At 35.6% G+C, this 25206-nt stretch overlaps 21 non-coding genes across 21 annotated transcripts; all 21 read left to right on the top strand.

Moving 5' to 3' along the window:
• Nucleotides 1-1503: 1503 nt before the first annotated feature.
• Nucleotides 1504-1622, top strand: LOC134700687 (5S ribosomal RNA). The gene has a single exon (XR_010103958.1). It is a non-coding gene; the product is annotated as a 5S ribosomal RNA (ribosomal RNA).
• Nucleotides 1623-1765: 143 nt separating this feature from the next.
• On the top strand, nt 1766-1884 carry LOC134700676 (5S ribosomal RNA). The gene has a single exon (XR_010103957.1). It is a non-coding gene; the product is annotated as a 5S ribosomal RNA (ribosomal RNA).
• A 1961-nt stretch (nt 1885-3845) lies between these two features.
• On the top strand, nt 3846-3964 carry LOC134700665 (5S ribosomal RNA). The gene has a single exon (XR_010103956.1). It is a non-coding gene; the product is annotated as a 5S ribosomal RNA (ribosomal RNA).
• A 143-nt stretch (nt 3965-4107) lies between these two features.
• Nucleotides 4108-4226, top strand: LOC134700643 (5S ribosomal RNA). Its single transcript, XR_010103954.1, has one exon. It is a non-coding gene; the product is annotated as a 5S ribosomal RNA (ribosomal RNA).
• A 1961-nt stretch (nt 4227-6187) lies between these two features.
• LOC134700632 (5S ribosomal RNA) lies at nt 6188-6306 on the top strand. Its single transcript, XR_010103953.1, has one exon. It is a non-coding gene; the product is annotated as a 5S ribosomal RNA (ribosomal RNA).
• Nucleotides 6307-6449: 143 nt separating this feature from the next.
• Nucleotides 6450-6568, top strand: LOC134700623 (5S ribosomal RNA). The gene has a single exon (XR_010103950.1). It is a non-coding gene; the product is annotated as a 5S ribosomal RNA (ribosomal RNA).
• Nucleotides 6569-8529: 1961 nt separating this feature from the next.
• On the top strand, nt 8530-8648 carry LOC134700616 (5S ribosomal RNA). Its single transcript, XR_010103945.1, has one exon. It is a non-coding gene; the product is annotated as a 5S ribosomal RNA (ribosomal RNA).
• A 143-nt stretch (nt 8649-8791) lies between these two features.
• Nucleotides 8792-8910, top strand: LOC134700610 (5S ribosomal RNA). The gene has a single exon (XR_010103940.1). It is a non-coding gene; the product is annotated as a 5S ribosomal RNA (ribosomal RNA).
• A 1961-nt stretch (nt 8911-10871) lies between these two features.
• Nucleotides 10872-10990, top strand: LOC134700601 (5S ribosomal RNA). Its single transcript, XR_010103935.1, has one exon. It is a non-coding gene; the product is annotated as a 5S ribosomal RNA (ribosomal RNA).
• Nucleotides 10991-11133: 143 nt separating this feature from the next.
• LOC134700593 (5S ribosomal RNA) lies at nt 11134-11252 on the top strand. The gene has a single exon (XR_010103934.1). It is a non-coding gene; the product is annotated as a 5S ribosomal RNA (ribosomal RNA).
• Nucleotides 11253-13213: 1961 nt separating this feature from the next.
• On the top strand, nt 13214-13332 carry LOC134700586 (5S ribosomal RNA). The gene has a single exon (XR_010103933.1). It is a non-coding gene; the product is annotated as a 5S ribosomal RNA (ribosomal RNA).
• Nucleotides 13333-13475: 143 nt separating this feature from the next.
• On the top strand, nt 13476-13594 carry LOC134702610 (5S ribosomal RNA). The gene has a single exon (XR_010104447.1). It is a non-coding gene; the product is annotated as a 5S ribosomal RNA (ribosomal RNA).
• Nucleotides 13595-15555: 1961 nt separating this feature from the next.
• LOC134700580 (5S ribosomal RNA) lies at nt 15556-15674 on the top strand. The gene has a single exon (XR_010103932.1). It is a non-coding gene; the product is annotated as a 5S ribosomal RNA (ribosomal RNA).
• A 143-nt stretch (nt 15675-15817) lies between these two features.
• LOC134700575 (5S ribosomal RNA) lies at nt 15818-15936 on the top strand. Its single transcript, XR_010103931.1, has one exon. It is a non-coding gene; the product is annotated as a 5S ribosomal RNA (ribosomal RNA).
• A 1961-nt stretch (nt 15937-17897) lies between these two features.
• On the top strand, nt 17898-18016 carry LOC134700563 (5S ribosomal RNA). The gene has a single exon (XR_010103928.1). It is a non-coding gene; the product is annotated as a 5S ribosomal RNA (ribosomal RNA).
• A 143-nt stretch (nt 18017-18159) lies between these two features.
• On the top strand, nt 18160-18278 carry LOC134700556 (5S ribosomal RNA). Its single transcript, XR_010103927.1, has one exon. It is a non-coding gene; the product is annotated as a 5S ribosomal RNA (ribosomal RNA).
• A 1961-nt stretch (nt 18279-20239) lies between these two features.
• On the top strand, nt 20240-20358 carry LOC134700549 (5S ribosomal RNA). The gene has a single exon (XR_010103926.1). It is a non-coding gene; the product is annotated as a 5S ribosomal RNA (ribosomal RNA).
• A 1961-nt stretch (nt 20359-22319) lies between these two features.
• Nucleotides 22320-22438, top strand: LOC134700542 (5S ribosomal RNA). The gene has a single exon (XR_010103925.1). It is a non-coding gene; the product is annotated as a 5S ribosomal RNA (ribosomal RNA).
• Nucleotides 22439-22581: 143 nt separating this feature from the next.
• LOC134700534 (5S ribosomal RNA) lies at nt 22582-22700 on the top strand. Its single transcript, XR_010103924.1, has one exon. It is a non-coding gene; the product is annotated as a 5S ribosomal RNA (ribosomal RNA).
• A 1961-nt stretch (nt 22701-24661) lies between these two features.
• LOC134700528 (5S ribosomal RNA) lies at nt 24662-24780 on the top strand. The gene has a single exon (XR_010103922.1). It is a non-coding gene; the product is annotated as a 5S ribosomal RNA (ribosomal RNA).
• A 143-nt stretch (nt 24781-24923) lies between these two features.
• On the top strand, nt 24924-25042 carry LOC134700524 (5S ribosomal RNA). Its single transcript, XR_010103915.1, has one exon. It is a non-coding gene; the product is annotated as a 5S ribosomal RNA (ribosomal RNA).
• Nucleotides 25043-25206: the final 164 nt, after the last annotated feature.

The raw sequence follows: 25206 nt of genomic DNA, 5'->3' as shown, positions 1-25206 counted from the left end.
GAATATTTGAAACGTCTTTCATCTCGGTCAAGGAAGTCCCGGTTTCGAAGTTTGCCATCTCTTTGTGTGCTTTCATATCGAAGGCAAAATCTAAATTTCTGGGAAGTCTCTTTATTTCTGTGTATATCTGAAAGCAAAAACATATAAAGAAATGATTTTACTACAAATTTATATCATTTTTACGGCACAATCTAGTTTTTGTGAAATAATACAACACGTTTTCTGATGAAGAATCGCACGAGTGAAATTGACAAGTTGTACATTAATCGTAAATATTTCTTCACTCGTGGTATTTTGTTTAATTCTTATGACATATTCTGAAAGATAAATTCCTGCTGAAAATTTTCGTGTATCATTTATATAACAAAAAGTACAATTATTTGAAACAAATGATTAAAACTTGTCGAACAAGCACACAGATTTTCTTGTCGATCTGTTTGAATTAGATTGTCATGAAAGTTTAAGGGTGCTCTCGTCGAGGTCCGCGTTAGTTTGATAATTACACACTGTCGGTGATTTTTGCATATCATTGTAATCTGTCGTTCATTCGCACACATCGTTCAACAACCAAAGCCGCAAAATGTCTGACGCACCAGCACCAGTAGTAAAGACCCCAGCTAAGTCACCAAAGAAGAAGCTGCAGCTAAACCAAAGAAAGTAGCTACTCATCCAAAATACAGCGAGATGGTCGGAAAGGCTATATCTGCTTTGAAAGAGCGTGGAGGCTCCAGCCGTCAAGCCATCCTCAAGTATATCTTAGCAAACTTCAGCGTTGGTAGCGATGCAAAAACAGTCAACACTCACTTGAAGTTAGCTCTGAAATCAGGAGTGAAGAGCAATAGCTTGAAACAGTCGAAGGGTACCGGCGCTTCTGGAAGCTTTAAGATTGGGGAAGTAGCTAAACCAGCTAAGAAACCAGCAAAGAAAGTAGTTAAACCTAAAGCAGCCAAGCCAAAGAAGGCAAAGACACCTACCAAAAAGACTGCCGCAAAGAAACCTGCAGCAAAGAAACCAGCAGGTGAAAAGAAAGCAGCTAAACCAAAAGCAAAGAAGCCAGCTGCAAAGAAACCTGCTGCAAAACCTGCTGCCAAATCTGCAAAGAAAGCCACAAAATCTCCCAAGAAGACAAAGGCTGCAGCTAAACCAAAGAAGGCAAAGACACCAAAGAAGAAGTAAATGAAGGAAGCATGATGCTTTTAAAGCTTAAACAGCCCTTTTAAGGGCTACCAAAATTTTTCAAAAAGAATCTGAAATTGTTGCATGGTATTAGTCACAAATAAAATATAGCTTGTTCCATTTTCTAAATCTCTCTTTCTTCTCTGCAATTTATTTCTACTACATGTGAACTTGCTAAGTTTTACTATCTTCCACTCTGGATCGTGCAGTAAATATTTAGTTTTGCTTCTATCTTAAACCCGAAAAAAAATCTTTTTATACAAATTCTTGATCTGTTCAAAATTGCTACTTCCTAACTTTATATATCAAAAAATTTAACACTTCTGTGTCTACGACCATATCACGTTGAAAACACCGGTTCTCGTCCGATCACCGAAGTTAAGCAACGTCGAGCCCGGTTAGTACTTGGATGGGTGACCGCCTGGGAATACCGGGTGTTGTAGACATTTTTTGTGTTCTTATAATTTTGCATTTCTAACAAACATATAATTAGTGTAAAGTTTTGCTTCTGAAAAAAAATATTATATATAAATTTTTGACAAAAATGCTACTACCTAACCTTATATATCAAAAATTTTAACACTTCTGTGTCTACGACCATATCACGTTGAAAACACCGGTTCTCGTCCGATCACCGAAGTTAAGCAACGTCGAGCCCGGTTAGTACTTGGATGGGTGACCGCCTGGGAATACCGGGTGTTGTAGACATTTTTTTACGTATAATTTTGTATTCCTACCAAACATAATGGTTCAATATTTTTTTTACTAATTTATTTGGATGTAATATTCAATGTATTTAGCTATCAATGAAGAAAACAGAAAATAAATCATTCATAAATTTATTTAGTTTTCAATACCCATCTGCATGTTGAAATATTTTTAAGTGAAATACATGCACGTCAAGTTATATACACTTAAGAATTCCACTCCTTACACATGCATGTGGCTATATATATATTTTTAAATTAGGTCTTTGAAAGGTCGTCTGTGATAATATGGTATCCGCCATTTGTCGTCATTTGAAATCGCCTCTTTCTTTTTGACCAGGGCTTATATGATTCACATTTTTTCTGAAAGGATTCTAATTAGCAAAAATTCATTATAGCAAAAACAAATAATAAACAATAAATAATAATTATAGTTTGTAAAGTTCCAGTAAAAACTTCGAATATTTGAAACGTCTTTCATCTCGGTCAAGGAAGTCCCGGTTTCGAAGTTTGCCATCTTTGTGTGCTTTCATATCGAAGGCAAAATCTAAATTTCTGGGAAGTCTCTTTATTTCTGTGTATATCTGAAAGCAAAAACATATAAAGAAATGATTTTACTACAAATTTATATCATTTTTACGGCACAATCTAGTTTTTGTGAAATAATACAACACGTTTTCTGATGAAGAATCGCACGAGTGAAATTGACAAGTTGTACATTAATCGTAAATATTTCTTCACTCGTGGTATTTTGTTTAATTCTTATGACATATTCTGAAAGATAAATTCCTGCTGAAAATTTTCGTGTATCATTTATATAACAAAAAGTACAATTTATTTGAAACAAATGATTAAAACTTGTCGAACAAGCACACAGATTTTCTTGTCGATCTGTTTGAATTAGATTGTCATGAAAGTTTAAGGGTGCTCTCGTCGAGGTCCGCGTTAGTTTGATAATTACACACTGTCGGTGATTTTTGCATATCATTGTAATCTGTCGTTCATTCGCACACATCGTTCAACAACCAAAGCCGCAAAATGTCTGACGCACCAGCACCAGTAGTAAAGACCCCAGCTAAGTCACCAAAGAAGAAAGCTGCAGCTAAACCAAAGAAAGTAGCTACTCATCCAAAATACAGCGAGATGGTCGGAAAGGCTATATCTGCTTTGAAAGAGCGTGGAGGCTCCAGCCGTCAAGCCATCCTCAAGTATATCTTAGCAAACTTCAGCGTTGGTAGCGATGCAAAAACAGTCAACACTCACTTGAAGTTAGCTCTGAAATCAGGAGTGAAGAGCAATAGCTTGAAACAGTCGAAGGGTACCGGCGCTTCTGGAAGCTTTAAGATTGGGGAAGTAGCTAAACCAGCTAAGAAACCAGCAAAGAAAGTAGTTAAACCTAAAGCAGCCAAGCCAAAGAAGGCAAAGACACCTACCAAAAAGACTGCCGCAAAGAAACCTGCAGCAAAGAAACCAGCAGGTGAAAAGAAAGCAGCTAAACCAAAAGCAAAGAAGCCAGCTGCAAAGAAACCTGCTGCAAAACCTGCTGCCAAATCTGCAAAGAAAGCCACAAAATCTCCCAAGAAGACAAAGGCTGCAGCTAAACCAAAGAAGGCAAAGACACCAAAGAAGAAGTAAATGAAGGAAGCATGATGCTTTTAAAGCTTAAACAGCCCTTTTAAGGGCTACCAAAATTTTTCAAAAAGAATCTGAAATTGTTGCATGGTATTAGTCACAAATAAAATATAGCTTGTTCCATTTTCTAAATCTCTCTTTCTTCTCTGCAATTTATTTCTACTACATGTGAACTTGCTAAGTTTTACTATCTTCCACTCTGGATCGTGCAGTAAATATTTAGTTTTGCTTCTATCTTAAACCCGAAAAAAAATCTTTTTATACAAATTCTTGATCTGTTCAAAATTGCTACTTCCTAACTTTATATATCAAAAAATTTAACACTTCTGTGTCTACGACCATATCACGTTGAAAACACCGGTTCTCGTCCGATCACCGAAGTTAAGCAACGTCGAGCCCGGTTAGTACTTGGATGGGTGACCGCCTGGGAATACCGGGTGTTGTAGACATTTTTTGTGTTCTTATAATTTTGCATTTCTAACAAACATATAATTAGTGTAAAGTTTTGCTTCTGAAAAAAAATATTATATATAAATTTTTGACAAAAATGCTACTACCTAACCTTATATATCAAAAATTTTAACACTTCTGTGTCTACGACCATATCACGTTGAAAACACCGGTTCTCGTCCGATCACCGAAGTTAAGCAACGTCGAGCCCGGTTAGTACTTGGATGGGTGACCGCCTGGGAATACCGGGTGTTGTAGACATTTTTTTACGTATAATTTTGTATTCCTACCAAACATAATGGTTCAATATTTTTTTTACTAATTTATTTGGATGTAATATTCAATGTATTTAGCTATCAATGAAGAAAACAGAAAATAAATCATTCATAAATTTATTTAGTTTTCAATACCCATCTGCATGTTGAAATATTTTTAAGTGAAATACATGCACGTCAAGTTATATACACTTAAGAATTCCACTCCTTACACATGCATGTGGCTATATATATATTTTTAAATTAGGTCTTTGAAAGGTCGTCTGTGATAATATGGTATCCGCCATTTGTCGTCATTTGAAATCGCCTCTTTCTTTTTGACCAGGGCTTATATGATTCACATTTTTTCTGAAAGGATTCTAATTAGCAAAAATTCATTATAGCAAAAACAAATAATAAACAATAAATAATAATTATAGTTTGTAAAGTTCCAGTAAAAACTTCGAATATTTGAAACGTCTTTCATCTCGGTCAAGGAAGTCCCGGTTTCGAAGTTTGCCATCTTTGTGTGCTTTCATATCGAAGGCAAAATCTAAATTTCTGGGAAGTCTCTTTATTTCTGTGTATATCTGAAAGCAAAAACATATAAAGAAATGATTTTACTACAAATTTATATCATTTTTACGGCACAATCTAGTTTTTGTGAAATAATACAACACGTTTTCTGATGAAGAATCGCACGAGTGAAATTGACAAGTTGTACATTAATCGTAAATATTTCTTCACTCGTGGTATTTTGTTTAATTCTTATGACATATTCTGAAAGATAAATTCCTGCTGAAAATTTTCGTGTATCATTTATATAACAAAAAGTACAATTTATTTGAAACAAATGATTAAAACTTGTCGAACAAGCACACAGATTTTCTTGTCGATCTGTTTGAATTAGATTGTCATGAAAGTTTAAGGGTGCTCTCGTCGAGGTCCGCGTTAGTTTGATAATTACACACTGTCGGTGATTTTTGCATATCATTGTAATCTGTCGTTCATTCGCACACATCGTTCAACAACCAAAGCCGCAAAATGTCTGACGCACCAGCACCAGTAGTAAAGACCCCAGCTAAGTCACCAAAGAAGAAAGCTGCAGCTAAACCAAAGAAAGTAGCTACTCATCCAAAATACAGCGAGATGGTCGGAAAGGCTATATCTGCTTTGAAAGAGCGTGGAGGCTCCAGCCGTCAAGCCATCCTCAAGTATATCTTAGCAAACTTCAGCGTTGGTAGCGATGCAAAAACAGTCAACACTCACTTGAAGTTAGCTCTGAAATCAGGAGTGAAGAGCAATAGCTTGAAACAGTCGAAGGGTACCGGCGCTTCTGGAAGCTTTAAGATTGGGGAAGTAGCTAAACCAGCTAAGAAACCAGCAAAGAAAGTAGTTAAACCTAAAGCAGCCAAGCCAAAGAAGGCAAAGACACCTACCAAAAAGACTGCCGCAAAGAAACCTGCAGCAAAGAAACCAGCAGGTGAAAAGAAAGCAGCTAAACCAAAAGCAAAGAAGCCAGCTGCAAAGAAACCTGCTGCAAAACCTGCTGCCAAATCTGCAAAGAAAGCCACAAAATCTCCCAAGAAGACAAAGGCTGCAGCTAAACCAAAGAAGGCAAAGACACCAAAGAAGAAGTAAATGAAGGAAGCATGATGCTTTTAAAGCTTAAACAGCCCTTTTAAGGGCTACCAAAATTTTTCAAAAAGAATCTGAAATTGTTGCATGGTATTAGTCACAAATAAAATATAGCTTGTTCCATTTTCTAAATCTCTCTTTCTTCTCTGCAATTTATTTCTACTACATGTGAACTTGCTAAGTTTTACTATCTTCCACTCTGGATCGTGCAGTAAATATTTAGTTTTGCTTCTATCTTAAACCCGAAAAAAAATCTTTTTATACAAATTCTTGATCTGTTCAAAATTGCTACTTCCTAACTTTATATATCAAAAAATTTAACACTTCTGTGTCTACGACCATATCACGTTGAAAACACCGGTTCTCGTCCGATCACCGAAGTTAAGCAACGTCGAGCCCGGTTAGTACTTGGATGGGTGACCGCCTGGGAATACCGGGTGTTGTAGACATTTTTTGTGTTCTTATAATTTTGCATTTCTAACAAACATATAATTAGTGTAAAGTTTTGCTTCTGAAAAAAAATATTATATATAAATTTTTGACAAAAATGCTACTACCTAACCTTATATATCAAAAATTTTAACACTTCTGTGTCTACGACCATATCACGTTGAAAACACCGGTTCTCGTCCGATCACCGAAGTTAAGCAACGTCGAGCCCGGTTAGTACTTGGATGGGTGACCGCCTGGGAATACCGGGTGTTGTAGACATTTTTTTACGTATAATTTTGTATTCCTACCAAACATAATGGTTCAATATTTTTTTTACTAATTTATTTGGATGTAATATTCAATGTATTTAGCTATCAATGAAGAAAACAGAAAATAAATCATTCATAAATTTATTTAGTTTTCAATACCCATCTGCATGTTGAAATATTTTTAAGTGAAATACATGCACGTCAAGTTATATACACTTAAGAATTCCACTCCTTACACATGCATGTGGCTATATATATATTTTTAAATTAGGTCTTTGAAAGGTCGTCTGTGATAATATGGTATCCGCCATTTGTCGTCATTTGAAATCGCCTCTTTCTTTTTGACCAGGGCTTATATGATTCACATTTTTTCTGAAAGGATTCTAATTAGCAAAAATTCATTATAGCAAAAACAAATAATAAACAATAAATAATAATTATAGTTTGTAAAGTTCCAGTAAAAACTTCGAATATTTGAAACGTCTTTCATCTCGGTCAAGGAAGTCCCGGTTTCGAAGTTTGCCATCTTTGTGTGCTTTCATATCGAAGGCAAAATCTAAATTTCTGGGAAGTCTCTTTATTTCTGTGTATATCTGAAAGCAAAAACATATAAAGAAATGATTTTACTACAAATTTATATCATTTTTACGGCACAATCTAGTTTTTGTGAAATAATACAACACGTTTTCTGATGAAGAATCGCACGAGTGAAATTGACAAGTTGTACATTAATCGTAAATATTTCTTCACTCGTGGTATTTTGTTTAATTCTTATGACATATTCTGAAAGATAAATTCCTGCTGAAAATTTTCGTGTATCATTTATATAACAAAAAGTACAATTTATTTGAAACAAATGATTAAAACTTGTCGAACAAGCACACAGATTTTCTTGTCGATCTGTTTGAATTAGATTGTCATGAAAGTTTAAGGGTGCTCTCGTCGAGGTCCGCGTTAGTTTGATAATTACACACTGTCGGTGATTTTTGCATATCATTGTAATCTGTCGTTCATTCGCACACATCGTTCAACAACCAAAGCCGCAAAATGTCTGACGCACCAGCACCAGTAGTAAAGACCCCAGCTAAGTCACCAAAGAAGAAAGCTGCAGCTAAACCAAAGAAAGTAGCTACTCATCCAAAATACAGCGAGATGGTCGGAAAGGCTATATCTGCTTTGAAAGAGCGTGGAGGCTCCAGCCGTCAAGCCATCCTCAAGTATATCTTAGCAAACTTCAGCGTTGGTAGCGATGCAAAAACAGTCAACACTCACTTGAAGTTAGCTCTGAAATCAGGAGTGAAGAGCAATAGCTTGAAACAGTCGAAGGGTACCGGCGCTTCTGGAAGCTTTAAGATTGGGGAAGTAGCTAAACCAGCTAAGAAACCAGCAAAGAAAGTAGTTAAACCTAAAGCAGCCAAGCCAAAGAAGGCAAAGACACCTACCAAAAAGACTGCCGCAAAGAAACCTGCAGCAAAGAAACCAGCAGGTGAAAAGAAAGCAGCTAAACCAAAAGCAAAGAAGCCAGCTGCAAAGAAACCTGCTGCAAAACCTGCTGCCAAATCTGCAAAGAAAGCCACAAAATCTCCCAAGAAGACAAAGGCTGCAGCTAAACCAAAGAAGGCAAAGACACCAAAGAAGAAGTAAATGAAGGAAGCATGATGCTTTTAAAGCTTAAACAGCCCTTTTAAGGGCTACCAAAATTTTTCAAAAAGAATCTGAAATTGTTGCATGGTATTAGTCACAAATAAAATATAGCTTGTTCCATTTTCTAAATCTCTCTTTCTTCTCTGCAATTTATTTCTACTACATGTGAACTTGCTAAGTTTTACTATCTTCCACTCTGGATCGTGCAGTAAATATTTAGTTTTGCTTCTATCTTAAACCCGAAAAAAAATCTTTTTATACAAATTCTTGATCTGTTCAAAATTGCTACTTCCTAACTTTATATATCAAAAAATTTAACACTTCTGTGTCTACGACCATATCACGTTGAAAACACCGGTTCTCGTCCGATCACCGAAGTTAAGCAACGTCGAGCCCGGTTAGTACTTGGATGGGTGACCGCCTGGGAATACCGGGTGTTGTAGACATTTTTTGTGTTCTTATAATTTTGCATTTCTAACAAACATATAATTAGTGTAAAGTTTTGCTTCTGAAAAAAAATATTATATATAAATTTTTGACAAAAATGCTACTACCTAACCTTATATATCAAAAATTTTAACACTTCTGTGTCTACGACCATATCACGTTGAAAACACCGGTTCTCGTCCGATCACCGAAGTTAAGCAACGTCGAGCCCGGTTAGTACTTGGATGGGTGACCGCCTGGGAATACCGGGTGTTGTAGACATTTTTTTACGTATAATTTTGTATTCCTACCAAACATAATGGTTCAATATTTTTTTTACTAATTTATTTGGATGTAATATTCAATGTATTTAGCTATCAATGAAGAAAACAGAAAATAAATCATTCATAAATTTATTTAGTTTTCAATACCCATCTGCATGTTGAAATATTTTTAAGTGAAATACATGCACGTCAAGTTATATACACTTAAGAATTCCACTCCTTACACATGCATGTGGCTATATATATATTTTTAAATTAGGTCTTTGAAAGGTCGTCTGTGATAATATGGTATCCGCCATTTGTCGTCATTTGAAATCGCCTCTTTCTTTTTGACCAGGGCTTATATGATTCACATTTTTTCTGAAAGGATTCTAATTAGCAAAAATTCATTATAGCAAAAACAAATAATAAACAATAAATAATAATTATAGTTTGTAAAGTTCCAGTAAAAACTTCGAATATTTGAAACGTCTTTCATCTCGGTCAAGGAAGTCCCGGTTTCGAAGTTTGCCATCTTTGTGTGCTTTCATATCGAAGGCAAAATCTAAATTTCTGGGAAGTCTCTTTATTTCTGTGTATATCTGAAAGCAAAAACATATAAAGAAATGATTTTACTACAAATTTATATCATTTTTACGGCACAATCTAGTTTTTGTGAAATAATACAACACGTTTTCTGATGAAGAATCGCACGAGTGAAATTGACAAGTTGTACATTAATCGTAAATATTTCTTCACTCGTGGTATTTTGTTTAATTCTTATGACATATTCTGAAAGATAAATTCCTGCTGAAAATTTTCGTGTATCATTTATATAACAAAAAGTACAATTTATTTGAAACAAATGATTAAAACTTGTCGAACAAGCACACAGATTTTCTTGTCGATCTGTTTGAATTAGATTGTCATGAAAGTTTAAGGGTGCTCTCGTCGAGGTCCGCGTTAGTTTGATAATTACACACTGTCGGTGATTTTTGCATATCATTGTAATCTGTCGTTCATTCGCACACATCGTTCAACAACCAAAGCCGCAAAATGTCTGACGCACCAGCACCAGTAGTAAAGACCCCAGCTAAGTCACCAAAGAAGAAAGCTGCAGCTAAACCAAAGAAAGTAGCTACTCATCCAAAATACAGCGAGATGGTCGGAAAGGCTATATCTGCTTTGAAAGAGCGTGGAGGCTCCAGCCGTCAAGCCATCCTCAAGTATATCTTAGCAAACTTCAGCGTTGGTAGCGATGCAAAAACAGTCAACACTCACTTGAAGTTAGCTCTGAAATCAGGAGTGAAGAGCAATAGCTTGAAACAGTCGAAGGGTACCGGCGCTTCTGGAAGCTTTAAGATTGGGGAAGTAGCTAAACCAGCTAAGAAACCAGCAAAGAAAGTAGTTAAACCTAAAGCAGCCAAGCCAAAGAAGGCAAAGACACCTACCAAAAAGACTGCCGCAAAGAAACCTGCAGCAAAGAAACCAGCAGGTGAAAAGAAAGCAGCTAAACCAAAAGCAAAGAAGCCAGCTGCAAAGAAACCTGCTGCAAAACCTGCTGCCAAATCTGCAAAGAAAGCCACAAAATCTCCCAAGAAGACAAAGGCTGCAGCTAAACCAAAGAAGGCAAAGACACCAAAGAAGAAGTAAATGAAGGAAGCATGATGCTTTTAAAGCTTAAACAGCCCTTTTAAGGGCTACCAAAATTTTTCAAAAAGAATCTGAAATTGTTGCATGGTATTAGTCACAAATAAAATATAGCTTGTTCCATTTTCTAAATCTCTCTTTCTTCTCTGCAATTTATTTCTACTACATGTGAACTTGCTAAGTTTTACTATCTTCCACTCTGGATCGTGCAGTAAATATTTAGTTTTGCTTCTATCTTAAACCCGAAAAAAAATCTTTTTATACAAATTCTTGATCTGTTCAAAATTGCTACTTCCTAACTTTATATATCAAAAAATTTAACACTTCTGTGTCTACGACCATATCACGTTGAAAACACCGGTTCTCGTCCGATCACCGAAGTTAAGCAACGTCGAGCCCGGTTAGTACTTGGATGGGTGACCGCCTGGGAATACCGGGTGTTGTAGACATTTTTTGTGTTCTTATAATTTTGCATTTCTAACAAACATATAATTAGTGTAAAGTTTTGCTTCTGAAAAAAAATATTATATATAAATTTTTGACAAAAATGCTACTACCTAACCTTATATATCAAAAATTTTAACACTTCTGTGTCTACGACCATATCACGTTGAAAACACCGGTTCTCGTCCGATCACCGAAGTTAAGCAACGTCGAGCCCGGTTAGTACTTGGATGGGTGACCGCCTGGGAATACCGGGTGTTGTAGACATTTTTTTACGTATAATTTTGTATTCCTACCAAACATAATGGTTCAATATTTTTTTTACTAATTTATTTGGATGTAATATTCAATGTATTTAGCTATCAATGAAGAAAACAGAAAATAAATCATTCATAAATTTATTTAGTTTTCAATACCCATCTGCATGTTGAAATATTTTTAAGTGAAATACATGCACGTCAAGTTATATACACTTAAGAATTCCACTCCTTACACATGCATGTGGCTATATATATATTTTTAAATTAGGTCTTTGAAAGGTCGTCTGTGATAATATGGTATCCGCCATTTGTCGTCATTTGAAATCGCCTCTTTCTTTTTGACCAGGGCTTATATGATTCACATTTTTTCTGAAAGGATTCTAATTAGCAAAAATTCATTATAGCAAAAACAAATAATAAACAATAAATAATAATTATAGTTTGTAAAGTTCCAGTAAAAACTTCGAATATTTGAAACGTCTTTCATCTCGGTCAAGGAAGTCCCGGTTTCGAAGTTTGCCATCTTTGTGTGCTTTCATATCGAAGGCAAAATCTAAATTTCTGGGAAGTCTCTTTATTTCTGTGTATATCTGAAAGCAAAAACATATAAAGAAATGATTTTACTACAAATTTATATCATTTTTACGGCACAATCTAGTTTTTGTGAAATAATACAACACGTTTTCTGATGAAGAATCGCACGAGTGAAATTGACAAGTTGTACATTAATCGTAAATATTTCTTCACTCGTGGTATTTTGTTTAATTCTTATGACATATTCTGAAAGATAAATTCCTGCTGAAAATTTTCGTGTATCATTTATATAACAAAAAGTACAATTTATTTGAAACAAATGATTAAAACTTGTCGAACAAGCACACAGATTTTCTTGTCGATCTGTTTGAATTAGATTGTCATGAAAGTTTAAGGGTGCTCTCGTCGAGGTCCGCGTTAGTTTGATAATTACACACTGTCGGTGATTTTTGCATATCATTGTAATCTGTCGTTCATTCGCACACATCGTTCAACAACCAAAGCCGCAAAATGTCTGACGCACCAGCACCAGTAGTAAAGACCCCAGCTAAGTCACCAAAGAAGAAAGCTGCAGCTAAACCAAAGAAAGTAGCTACTCATCCAAAATACAGCGAGATGGTCGGAAAGGCTATATCTGCTTTGAAAGAGCGTGGAGGCTCCAGCCGTCAAGCCATCCTCAAGTATATCTTAGCAAACTTCAGCGTTGGTAGCGATGCAAAAACAGTCAACACTCACTTGAAGTTAGCTCTGAAATCAGGAGTGAAGAGCAATAGCTTGAAACAGTCGAAGGGTACCGGCGCTTCTGGAAGCTTTAAGATTGGGGAAGTAGCTAAACCAGCTAAGAAACCAGCAAAGAAAGTAGTTAAACCTAAAGCAGCCAAGCCAAAGAAGGCAAAGACACCTACCAAAAAGACTGCCGCAAAGAAACCTGCAGCAAAGAAACCAGCAGGTGAAAAGAAAGCAGCTAAACCAAAAGCAAAGAAGCCAGCTGCAAAGAAACCTGCTGCAAAACCTGCTGCCAAATCTGCAAAGAAAGCCACAAAATCTCCCAAGAAGACAAAGGCTGCAGCTAAACCAAAGAAGGCAAAGACACCAAAGAAGAAGTAAATGAAGGAAGCATGATGCTTTTAAAGCTTAAACAGCCCTTTTAAGGGCTACCAAAATTTTTCAAAAAGAATCTGAAATTGTTGCATGGTATTAGTCACAAATAAAATATAGCTTGTTCCATTTTCTAAATCTCTCTTTCTTCTCTGCAATTTATTTCTACTACATGTGAACTTGCTAAGTTTTACTATCTTCCACTCTGGATCGTGCAGTAAATATTTAGTTTTGCTTCTATCTTAAACCCGAAAAAAAATCTTTTTATACAAATTCTTGATCTGTTCAAAATTGCTACTTCCTAACTTTATATATCAAAAAATTTAACACTTCTGTGTCTACGACCATATCACGTTGAAAACACCGGTTCTCGTCCGATCACCGAAGTTAAGCAACGTCGAGCCCGGTTAGTACTTGGATGGGTGACCGCCTGGGAATACCGGGTGTTGTAGACATTTTTTGTGTTCTTATAATTTTGCATTTCTAACAAACATATAATTAGTGTAAAGTTTTGCTTCTGAAAAAAAATATTATATATAAATTTTTGACAAAAATGCTACTACCTAACCTTATATATCAAAAATTTTAACACTTCTGTGTGTACGACCATATCACGTTGAAAACACCGGTTCTCGTCCGATCACCGAAGTTAAGCAACGTCGAGCCCGGTTAGTACTTGGATGGGTGACCGCCTGGGAATACCGGGTGTTGTAGACATTTTTTTACGTATAATTTTGTATTCCTACCAAACATAATGGTTCAATATTTTTTTTACTAATTTATTTGGATGTAATATTCAATGTATTTAGCTATCAATGAAGAAAACAGAAAATAAATCATTCATAAATTTATTTAGTTTTCAATACCCATCTGCATGTTGAAATATTTTTAAGTGAAATACATGCACGTCAAGTTATATACACTTAAGAATTCCACTCCTTACACATGCATGTGGCTATATATATATTTTTAAATTAGGTCTTTGAAAGGTCGTCTGTGATAATATGGTATCCGCCATTTGTCGTCATTTGAAATCGCCTCTTTCTTTTTGACCAGGGCTTATATGATTCACATTTTTTCTGAAAGGATTCTAATTAGCAAAAATTCATTATAGCAAAAACAAATAATAAACAATAAATAATAATTATAGTTTGTAAAGTTCCAGTAAAAACTTCGAATATTTGAAACGTCTTTCATCTCGGTCAAGGAAGTCCCGGTTTCGAAGTTTGCCATCTTTGTGTGCTTTCATATCGAAGGCAAAATCTAAATTTCTGGGAAGTCTCTTTATTTCTGTGTATATCTGAAAGCAAAAACATATAAAGAAATGATTTTACTACAAATTTATATCATTTTTACGGCACAATCTAGTTTTTGTGAAATAATACAACACGTTTTCTGATGAAGAATCGCACGAGTGAAATTGACAAGTTGTACATTAATCGTAAATATTTCTTCACTCGTGGTATTTTGTTTAATTCTTATGACATATTCTGAAAGATAAATTCCTGCTGAAAATTTTCGTGTATCATTTATATAACAAAAAGTACAATTTATTTGAAACAAATGATTAAAACTTGTCGAACAAGCACACAGATTTTCTTGTCGATCTGTTTGAATTAGATTGTCATGAAAGTTTAAGGGTGCTCTCGTCGAGGTCCGCGTTAGTTTGATAATTACACACTGTCGGTGATTTTTGCATATCATTGTAATCTGTCGTTCATTCGCACACATCGTTCAACAACCAAAGCCGCAAAATGTCTGACGCACCAGCACCAGTAGTAAAGACCCCAGCTAAGTCACCAAAGAAGAAAGCTGCAGCTAAACCAAAGAAAGTAGCTACTCATCCAAAATACAGCGAGATGGTCGGAAAGGCTATATCTGCTTTGAAAGAGCGTGGAGGCTCCAGCCGTCAAGCCATCCTCAAGTATATCTTAGCAAACTTCAGCGTTGGTAGCGATGCAAAAACAGTCAACACTCACTTGAAGTTAGCTCTGAAATCAGGAGTGAAGAGCAATAGCTTGAAACAGTCGAAGGGTACCGGCGCTTCTGGAAGCTTTAAGATTGGGGAAGTAGCTAAACCAGCTAAGAAACCAGCAAAGAAAGTAGTTAAACCTAAAGCAGCCAAGCCAAAGAAGGCAAAGACACCTACCAAAAAGACTGCCGCAAAGAAACCTGCAGCAAAGAAACCAGCAGGTGAAAAGAAAGCAGCTAAACCAAAAGCAAAGAAGCCAGCTGCAAAGAAACCTGCTGCAAAACCTGCTGCCAAATCTGCAAAGAAAGCCACAAAATCTCCCAAGAAGACAAAGGCTGCAGCTAAACCAAAGAAGGCAAAGACACCAAAGAAGAAGTAAATGAAGGAAGCATGATGCTTTTAAAGCTTAAACAGCCCTTTTAAGGGCTACCAAAATTTTTCAAAAAGAATCTGAAATTGTTGCATGGTATTAGTCACAAATAAAATATAGCTTGTTCCATTTTCTAAATCTCTCTTTCTTCTCTGCAATTTATTTCTACTACATGTGAACTTGCTAAGTTTTACTATCTTCCACTCTGGATCGTGCAGTAAATATTTAGTTTTGCTTCTATCTTAAACCCGAAAAAAAATCTTTTTATACAAATTCTTGATCTGTTCAAAATTGCTACTTCCTAACTTTATATATCAAAAAATTTAACACTTCTGTGTCTACGACCATATCACGTTGAAAACACCGGTTCTCGTCCGATCACCGAAGTTAAGCAACGTCGAGCCCGGTTAGTACTTGGATGGGTGACCGCCTGGGAATACCGGGTGTTGTAGACATTTTTTGTGTTCTTATAATTTTGCATTTCTAACAAACATATAATTAGTGTAAAGTTTTGCTTCTGAAAAAAAATATTATATATAAATTTTTGACAAAAATGCTACTACCTAACCTTATATATCAAAAATTTTAACACTTCTGTGTCTACGACCATATCACGTTGAAAACACCGGTTCTCGTCCGATCACCGAAGTTAAGCAACGTCGAGCCCGGTTAGTACTTGGATGGGTGACCGCCTGGGAATACCGGGTGTTGTAGACATTTTTTTACGTATAATTTTGTATTCCTACCAAACATAATGGTTCAATATTTTTTTTACTAATTTATTTGGATGTAATATTCAATGTATTTAGCTATCAATGAAGAAAACAGAAAATAAATCATTCATAAATTTATTTAGTTTTCAATACCCATCTGCATGTTGAAATATTTTTAAGTGAAATACATGCACGTCAAGTTATATACACTTAAGAATTCCACTCCTTACACATGCATGTGGCTATATATATATTTTTAAATTAGGTCTTTGAAAGGTCGTCTGTGATAATATGGTATCCGCCATTTGTCGTCATTTGAAATCGCCTCTTTCTTTTTGACCAGGGCTTATATGATTCACATTTTTTCTGAAAGGATTCTAATTAGCAAAAATTCATTATAGCAAAAACAAATAATAAACAATAAATAATAATTATAGTTTGTAAAGTTCCAGTAAAAACTTCGAATATTTGAAACGTCTTTCATCTCGGTCAAGGAAGTCCCGGTTTCGAAGTTTGCCATCTTTGTGTGCTTTCATATCGAAGGCAAAATCTAAATTTCTGGGAAGTCTCTTTATTTCTGTGTATATCTGAAAGCAAAAACATATAAAGAAATGATTTTACTACAAATTTATATCATTTTTACGGCACAATCTAGTTTTTGTGAAATAATACAACACGTTTTCTGATGAAGAATCGCACGAGTGAAATTGACAAGTTGTACATTAATCGTAAATATTTCTTCACTCGTGGTATTTTGTTTAATTCTTATGACATATTCTGAAAGATAAATTCCTGCTGAAAATTTTCGTGTATCATTTATATAACAAAAAGTACAATTTATTTGAAACAAATGATTAAAACTTGTCGAACAAGCACACAGATTTTCTTGTCGATCTGTTTGAATTAGATTGTCATGAAAGTTTAAGGGTGCTCTCGTCGAGGTCCGCGTTAGTTTGATAATTACACACTGTCGGTGATTTTTGCATATCATTGTAATCTGTCGTTCATTCGCACACATCGTTCAACAACCAAAGCCGCAAAATGTCTGACGCACCAGCACCAGTAGTAAAGACCCCAGCTAAGTCACCAAAGAAGAAAGCTGCAGCTAAACCAAAGAAAGTAGCTACTCATCCAAAATACAGCGAGATGGTCGGAAAGGCTATATCTGCTTTGAAAGAGCGTGGAGGCTCCAGCCGTCAAGCCATCCTCAAGTATATCTTAGCAAACTTCAGCGTTGGTAGCGATGCAAAAACAGTCAACACTCACTTGAAGTTAGCTCTGAAATCAGGAGTGAAGAGCAATAGCTTGAAACAGTCGAAGGGTACCGGCGCTTCTGGAAGCTTTAAGATTGGGGAAGTAGCTAAACCAGCTAAGAAACCAGCAAAGAAAGTAGTTAAACCTAAAGCAGCCAAGCCAAAGAAGGCAAAGACACCTACCAAAAAGACTGCCGCAAAGAAACCTGCAGCAAAGAAACCAGCAGGTGAAAAGAAAGCAGCTAAACCAAAAGCAAAGAAGCCAGCTGCAAAGAAACCTGCTGCAAAACCTGCTGCCAAATCTGCAAAGAAAGCCACAAAATCTCCCAAGAAGACAAAGGCTGCAGCTAAACCAAAGAAGGCAAAGACACCAAAGAAGAAGTAAATGAAGGAAGCATGATGCTTTTAAAGCTTAAACAGCCCTTTTAAGGGCTACCAAAATTTTTCAAAAAGAATCTGAAATTGTTGCATGGTATTAGTCACAAATAAAATATAGCTTGTTCCATTTTCTAAATCTCTCTTTCTTCTCTGCAATTTATTTCTACTACATGTGAACTTGCTAAGTTTTACTATCTTCCACTCTGGATCGTGCAGTAAATATTTAGTTTTGCTTCTATCTTAAACCCGAAAAAAAATCTTTTTATACAAATTCTTGATCTGTTCAAAATTGCTACTTCCTAACTTTATATATCAAAAAATTTAACACTTCTGTGTCTACGACCATATCACGTTGAAAACACCGGTTCTCGTCCGATCACCGAAGTTAAGCAACGTCGAGCCCGGTTAGTACTTGGATGGGTGACCGCCTGGGAATACCGGGTGTTGTAGACATTTTTTGTGTTCTTATAATTTTGCATTTCTAACAAATATATAATTAGTGTAAAGTTTTGCTTCTGAAAAAAAATATTATATATAAATTTTTGACAAAAATGCTACTACCTAACCTTATATATCAAAAATTTTAACACTTCTGTGTCTACGACCATATCACGTTGAAAACACCGGTTCTCGTCCGATCACCGAAGTTAAGCAACGTCGAGCCCGGTTAGTACTTGGATGGGTGACCGCCTGGGAATACCGGGTGTTGTAGACATTTTTTTACGTATAATTTTGTATTCCTACCAAACATAATGGTTCAATATTTTTTTTACTAATTTATTTGGATGTAATATTCAATGTATTTAGCTATCAATGAAGAAAACAGAAAATAAATCATTCATAAATTTATTTAGTTTTCAATACCCATCTGCATGTTGAAATATTTTTAAGTGAAATACATGCACGTCAAGTTATATACACTTAAGAATTCCACTCCTTACACATGCATGTGGCTATATATATATTTTTAAATTAGGTCTTTGAAAGGTCGTCTGTGATAATATGGTATCCGCCATTTGTCGTCATTTGAAATCGCCTCTTTCTTTTTGACCAGGGCTTATATGATTCACATTTTTTCTGAAAGGATTCTAATTAGCAAAAATTCATTATAGCAAAAACAAATAATAAACAATAAATAATAATTATAGTTTGTAAAGTTCCAGTAAAAACTTCGAATATTTGAAACGTCTTTCATCTCGGTCAAGGAAGTCCCGGTTTCGAAGTTTGCCATCTTTGTGTGCTTTCATATCGAAGGCAAAATCTAAATTTCTGGGAAGTCTCTTTATTTCTGTGTATATCTGAAAGCAAAAACATATAAAGAAATGATTTTACTACAAATTTATATCATTTTTACGGCACAATCTAGTTTTTGTGAAATAATACAACACGTTTTCTGATGAAGAATCGCACGAGTGAAATTGACAAGTTGTACATTAATCGTAAATATTTCTTCACTCGTGGTATTTTGTTTAATTCTTATGACATATTCTGAAAGATAAATTCCTGCTGAAAATTTTCGTGTATCATTTATATAACAAAAAGTACAATTTATTTGAAACAAATGATTAAAACTTGTCGAACAAGCACACAGATTTTCTTGTCGATCTGTTTGAATTAGATTGTCATGAAAGTTTAAGGGTGCTCTCGTCGAGGTCCGCGTTAGTTTGATAATTACACACTGTCGGTGATTTTTGCATATCATTGTAATCTGTCGTTCATTCGCACACATCGTTCAACAACCAAAGCCGCAAAATGTCTGACGCACCAGCACCAGTAGTAAAGACCCCAGCTAAGTCACCAAAGAAGAAAGCTGCAGCTAAACCAAAGAAAGTAGCTACTCATCCAAAATACAGCGAGATGGTCGGAAAGGCTATATCTGCTTTGAAAGAGCGTGGAGGCTCCAGCCGTCAAGCCATCCTCAAGTATATCTTAGCAAACTTCAGCGTTGGTAGCGATGCAAAAACAGTCAACACTCACTTGAAGTTAGCTCTGAAATCAGGAGTGAAGAGCAATAGCTTGAAACAGTCGAAGGGTACCGGCGCTTCTGGAAGCTTTAAGATTGGGGAAGTAGCTAAACCAGCTAAGAAACCAGCAAAGAAAGTAGTTAAACCTAAAGCAGCCAAGCCAAAGAAGGCAAAGACACCTACCAAAAAGACTGCCGCAAAGAAACCTGCAGCAAAGAAACCAGCAGGTGAAAAGAAAGCAGCTAAACCAAAAGCAAAGAAGCCAGCTGCAAAGAAACCTGCTGCAAAACCTGCTGCCAAATCTGCAAAGAAAGCCACAAAATCTCCCAAGAAGACAAAGGCTGCAGCTAAACCAAAGAAGGCAAAGACACCAAAGAAGAAGTAAATGAAGGAAGCATGATGCTTTTAAAGCTTAAACAGCCCTTTTAAGGGCTACCAAAATTTTTCAAAAAGAATCTGAAATTGTTGCATGGTATTAGTCACAAATAAAATATAGCTTGTTCCATTTTCTAAATCTCTCTTTCTTCTCTGCAATTTATTTCTACTACATGTGAACTTGCTAAGTTTTACTATCTTCCACTCTGGATCGTGCAGTAAATATTTAGTTTTGCTTCTATCTTAAACCCGAAAAAAAATCTTTTTATACAAATTCTTGATCTGTTCAAAATTGCTACTTCCTAACTTTATATATCAAAAAATTTAACACTTCTGTGTCTACGACCATATCACGTTGAAAACACCGGTTCTCGTCCGATCACCGAAGTTAAGCAACGTCGAGCCCGGTTAGTACTTGGATGGGTGACCGCCTGGGAATACCGGGTGTTGTAGACATTTTTTTACGTATAATTTTGTATTCCTACCAAACATAATGGTTCAATATTTTTTTTACTAATTTATTTGGATGTAATATTCAATGTATTTAGCTATCAATGAAGAAAACAGAAAATAAATCATTCATAAATTTATTTAGTTTTCAATACCCATCTGCATGTTGAAATATTTTTAAGTGAAATACATGCACGTCAAGTTATATACACTTAAGAATTCCACTCCTTACACATGCATGTGGCTATATATATATTTTTAAATTAGGTCTTTGAAAGGTCGTCTGTGATAATATGGTATCCGCCATTTGTCGTCATTTGAAATCGCCTCTTTCTTTTTGACCAGGGCTTATATGATTCACATTTTTTCTGAAAGGATTCTAATTAGCAAAAATTCATTATAGCAAAAACAAATAATAAACAATAAATAATAATTATAGTTTGTAAAGTTCCAGTAAAAACTTCGAATATTTGAAACGTCTTTCATCTCGGTCAAGGAAGTCCCGGTTTCGAAGTTTGCCATCTTTGTGTGCTTTCATATCGAAGGCAAAATCTAAATTTCTGGGAAGTCTCTTTATTTCTGTGTATATCTGAAAGCAAAAACATATAAAGAAATGATTTTACTACAAATTTATATCATTTTTACGGCACAATCTAGTTTTTGTGAAATAATACAACACGTTTTCTGATGAAGAATCGCACGAGTGAAATTGACAAGTTGTACATTAATCGTAAATATTTCTTCACTCGTGGTATTTTGTTTAATTCTTATGACATATTCTGAAAGATAAATTCCTGCTGAAAATTTTCGTGTATCATTTATATAACAAAAAGTACAATTTATTTGAAACAAATGATTAAAACTTGTCGAACAAGCACACAGATTTTCTTGTCGATCTGTTTGAATTAGATTGTCATGAAAGTTTAAGGGTGCTCTCGTCGAGGTCCGCGTTAGTTTGATAATTACACACTGTCGGTGATTTTTGCATATCATTGTAATCTGTCGTTCATTCGCACACATCGTTCAACAACCAAAGCCGCAAAATGTCTGACGCACCAGCACCAGTAGTAAAGACCCCAGCTAAGTCACCAAAGAAGAAAGCTGCAGCTAAACCAAAGAAAGTAGCTACTCATCCAAAATACAGCGAGATGGTCGGAAAGGCTATATCTGCTTTGAAAGAGCGTGGAGGCTCCAGCCGTCAAGCCATCCTCAAGTATATCTTAGCAAACTTCAGCGTTGGTAGCGATGCAAAAACAGTCAACACTCACTTGAAGTTAGCTCTGAAATCAGGAGTGAAGAGCAATAGCTTGAAACAGTCGAAGGGTACCGGCGCTTCTGGAAGCTTTAAGATTGGGGAAGTAGCTAAACCAGCTAAGAAACCAGCAAAGAAAGTAGTTAAACCTAAAGCAGCCAAGCCAAAGAAGGCAAAGACACCTACCAAAAAGACTGCCGCAAAGAAACCTGCAGCAAAGAAACCAGCAGGTGAAAAGAAAGCAGCTAAACCAAAAGCAAAGAAGCCAGCTGCAAAGAAACCTGCTGCAAAACCTGCTGCCAAATCTGCAAAGAAAGCCACAAAATCTCCCAAGAAGACAAAGGCTGCAGCTAAACCAAAGAAGGCAAAGACACCAAAGAAGAAGTAAATGAAGGAAGCATGATGCTTTTAAAGCTTAAACAGCCCTTTTAAGGGCTACCAAAATTTTTCAAAAAGAATCTGAAATTGTTGCATGGTATTAGTCACAAATAAAATATAGCTTGTTCCATTTTCTAAATCTCTCTTTCTTCTCTGCAATTTATTTCTACTACATGTGAACTTGCTAAGTTTTACTATCTTCCACTCTGGATCGTGCAGTAAATATTTAGTTTTGCTTCTATCTTAAACCCGAAAAAAAATCTTTTTATACAAATTCTTGATCTGTTCAAAATTGCTACTTCCTAACTTTATATATCAAAAAATTTAACACTTCTGTGTCTACGACCATATCACGTTGAAAACACCGGTTCTCGTCCGATCACCGAAGTTAAGCAACGTCGAGCCCGGTTAGTACTTGGATGGGTGACCGCCTGGGAATACCGGGTGTTGTAGACATTTTTTGTGTTCTTATAATTTTGCATTTCTAACAAACATATAATTAGTGTAAAGTTTTGCTTCTGAAAAAAAATATTATATATAAATTTTTGACAAAAATGCTACTACCTAACCTTATATATCAAAAATTTTAACACTTCTGTGTCTACGACCATATCACGTTGAAAACACCGGTTCTCGTCCGATCACCGAAGTTAAGCAACGTCGAGCCCGGTTAGTACTTGGATGGGTGACCGCCTGGGAATACCGGGTGTTGTAGACATTTTTTTACGTATAATTTTGTATTCCTACCAAACATAATGGTTCAATATTTTTTTTACTAATTTATTTGGATGTAATATTCAATGTATTTAGCTATCAATGAAGAAAACAGAAAATAAATCATTCATAAATTTATTTAGTTTTCAATACCCATCTGCATGTTGAAATATTTTTAAGTGAAATACATGCACGTCAAGTTATATACACTTAAGAATTCCACTCCTTACACATGCATGTGGCTATATATATATTTTTAAATTAGGTCTTTGAAAGGTCGTCTGTGATAATATGGTATCCGCCATTTGTCGTCATTTGAAATCGCCTCTTTCTTTTTGACCAGGGCTTATATGATTCACATTTTTTCTGAAAGGATTCTAATTAGCAAAAATTCATTATAGCAAAAACAAATAATAAACAATAAATAATAATTATAGTTTGTAAAGTTCCAGTAAAAACTTCGAATATTTGAAACGTCTTTCATCTCGGTCAAGGAAGTCCCGGTTTCGAAGTTTGCCATCTTTGTGTGCTTTCATATCGAAGGCAAAATCTAAATTTCTGGGAAGTCTCTTTATTTCTGTGTATATCTGAAAGCAAAAACATATAAAGAAATGATTTTACTACAAATTTATATCATTTTTACGGCACAATCTAGTTTTTGTGAAATAATACAACACGTTTTCTGATGAAGAATCGCACGAGTGAAATTGACAAGTTGTACATTAATCGTAAATATTTCTTCACTCGTGGTATTTTGTTTAATTCTTATGACATATTCTGAAAGATAAATTCCTGCTGAAAATTTTCGTGTATCATTTATATAACAAAAAGTACAATTTATTTGAAACAAATGATTAAAACTTGTCGAACAAGCACACAGATTTTCTTGTCGATCTGTTTGAATTAGATTGTCATGAAAGTTTAAGGGTGCTCTCGTCGAGGTCCGCGTTAGTTTGATAATTACACACTGTCGGTGATTTTTGCATATCATTGTAATCTGTCGTTCATTCGCACACATCGTTCAACAACCAAAGCCGCAAAATGTCTGACGCACCAGCACCAGTAGTAAAGACCCCAGCTAAGTCACCAAAGAAGAAAGCTGCAGCTAAACCAAAGAAAGTAGCTACTCATCCAAAATACAGCGAGATGGTCGGAAAGGCTATATCTGCTTTGAAAGAGCGTGGAGGCTCCAGCCGTCAAGCCATCCTCAAGTATATCTTAGCAAACTTCAGCGTTGGTAGCGATGCAAAAACAGTCAACACTCACTTGAAGTTAGCTCTGAAATCAGGAGTGAAGAGCAATAGCTTGAAACAGTCGAAGGGTACCGGCGCTTCTGGAAGCTTTAAGATTGGGGAAGTAGCTAAACCAGCTAAGAAACCAGCAAAGAAAGTAGTTAAACCTAAAGCAGCCAAGCCAAAGAAGGCAAAGACACCTACCAAAAAGACTGCCGCAAAGAAACCTGCAGCAAAGAAACCAGCAGGTGAAAAGAAAGCAGCTAAACCAAAAGCAAAGAAGCCAGCTGCAAAGAAACCTGCTGCAAAACCTGCTGCCAAATCTGCAAAGAAAGCCACAAAATCTCCCAAGAAGACAAAGGCTGCAGCTAAACCAAAGAAGGCAAAGACACCAAAGAAGAAGTAAATGAAGGAAGCATGATGCTTTTAAAGCTTAAACAGCCCTTTTAAGGGCTACCAAAATTTTTCAAAAAGAATCTGAAATTGTTGCATGGTATTAGTCACAAATAAAATATAGCTTGTTCCATTTTCTAAATCTCTCTTTCTTCTCTGCAATTTATTTCTACTACATGTGAACTTGCTAAGTTTTACTATCTTCCACTCTGGATCGTGCAGTAAATATTTAGTTTTGCTTCTATCTTAAACCCGAAAAAAAATCTTTTTATACAAATTCTTGATCTGTTCAAAATTGCTACTTCCTAACTTTATATATCAAAAAATTTAACACTTCTGTGTCTACGACCATATCACGTTGAAAACACCGGTTCTCGTCCGATCACCGAAGTTAAGCAACGTCGAGCCCGGTTAGTACTTGGATGGGTGACCGCCTGGGAATACCGGGTGTTGTAGACATTTTTTGTGTTCTTATAATTTTGCATTTCTAACAAACATATAATTAGTGTAAAGTTTTGCTTCTGAAAAAAAATATTATATATAAATTTTTGACAAAAATGCTACTACCTAACCTTATATATCAAAAATTTTAACACTTCTGTGTCTACGACCATATCACGTTGAAAACACCGGTTCTCGTCCGATCACCGAAGTTAAGCAACGTCGAGCCCGGTTAGTACTTGGATGGGTGACCGCCTGGGAATACCGGGTGTTGTAGACATTTTTTTACGTATAATTTTGTATTCCTACCAAACATAATGGTTCAATATTTTTTTTACTAATTTATTTGGATGTAATATTCAATGTATTTAGCTATCAATGAAGAAAACAGAAAATAAATCATTCATAAATTTATTTAGTTTTCAATACCCATCTGCATGTTGA

This window comes from Mytilus trossulus, chromosome 1 (assembly GCF_036588685.1).
Source record: "Mytilus trossulus isolate FHL-02 chromosome 1, PNRI_Mtr1.1.1.hap1, whole genome shotgun sequence".
NCBI lineage: Eukaryota > Metazoa > Mollusca > Bivalvia > Mytilida > Mytilidae > Mytilus > Mytilus trossulus.
The sequence above is the reverse complement of the archived record's forward strand: the minus strand, read 5'-3'. Positions and strand labels throughout refer to the sequence as shown.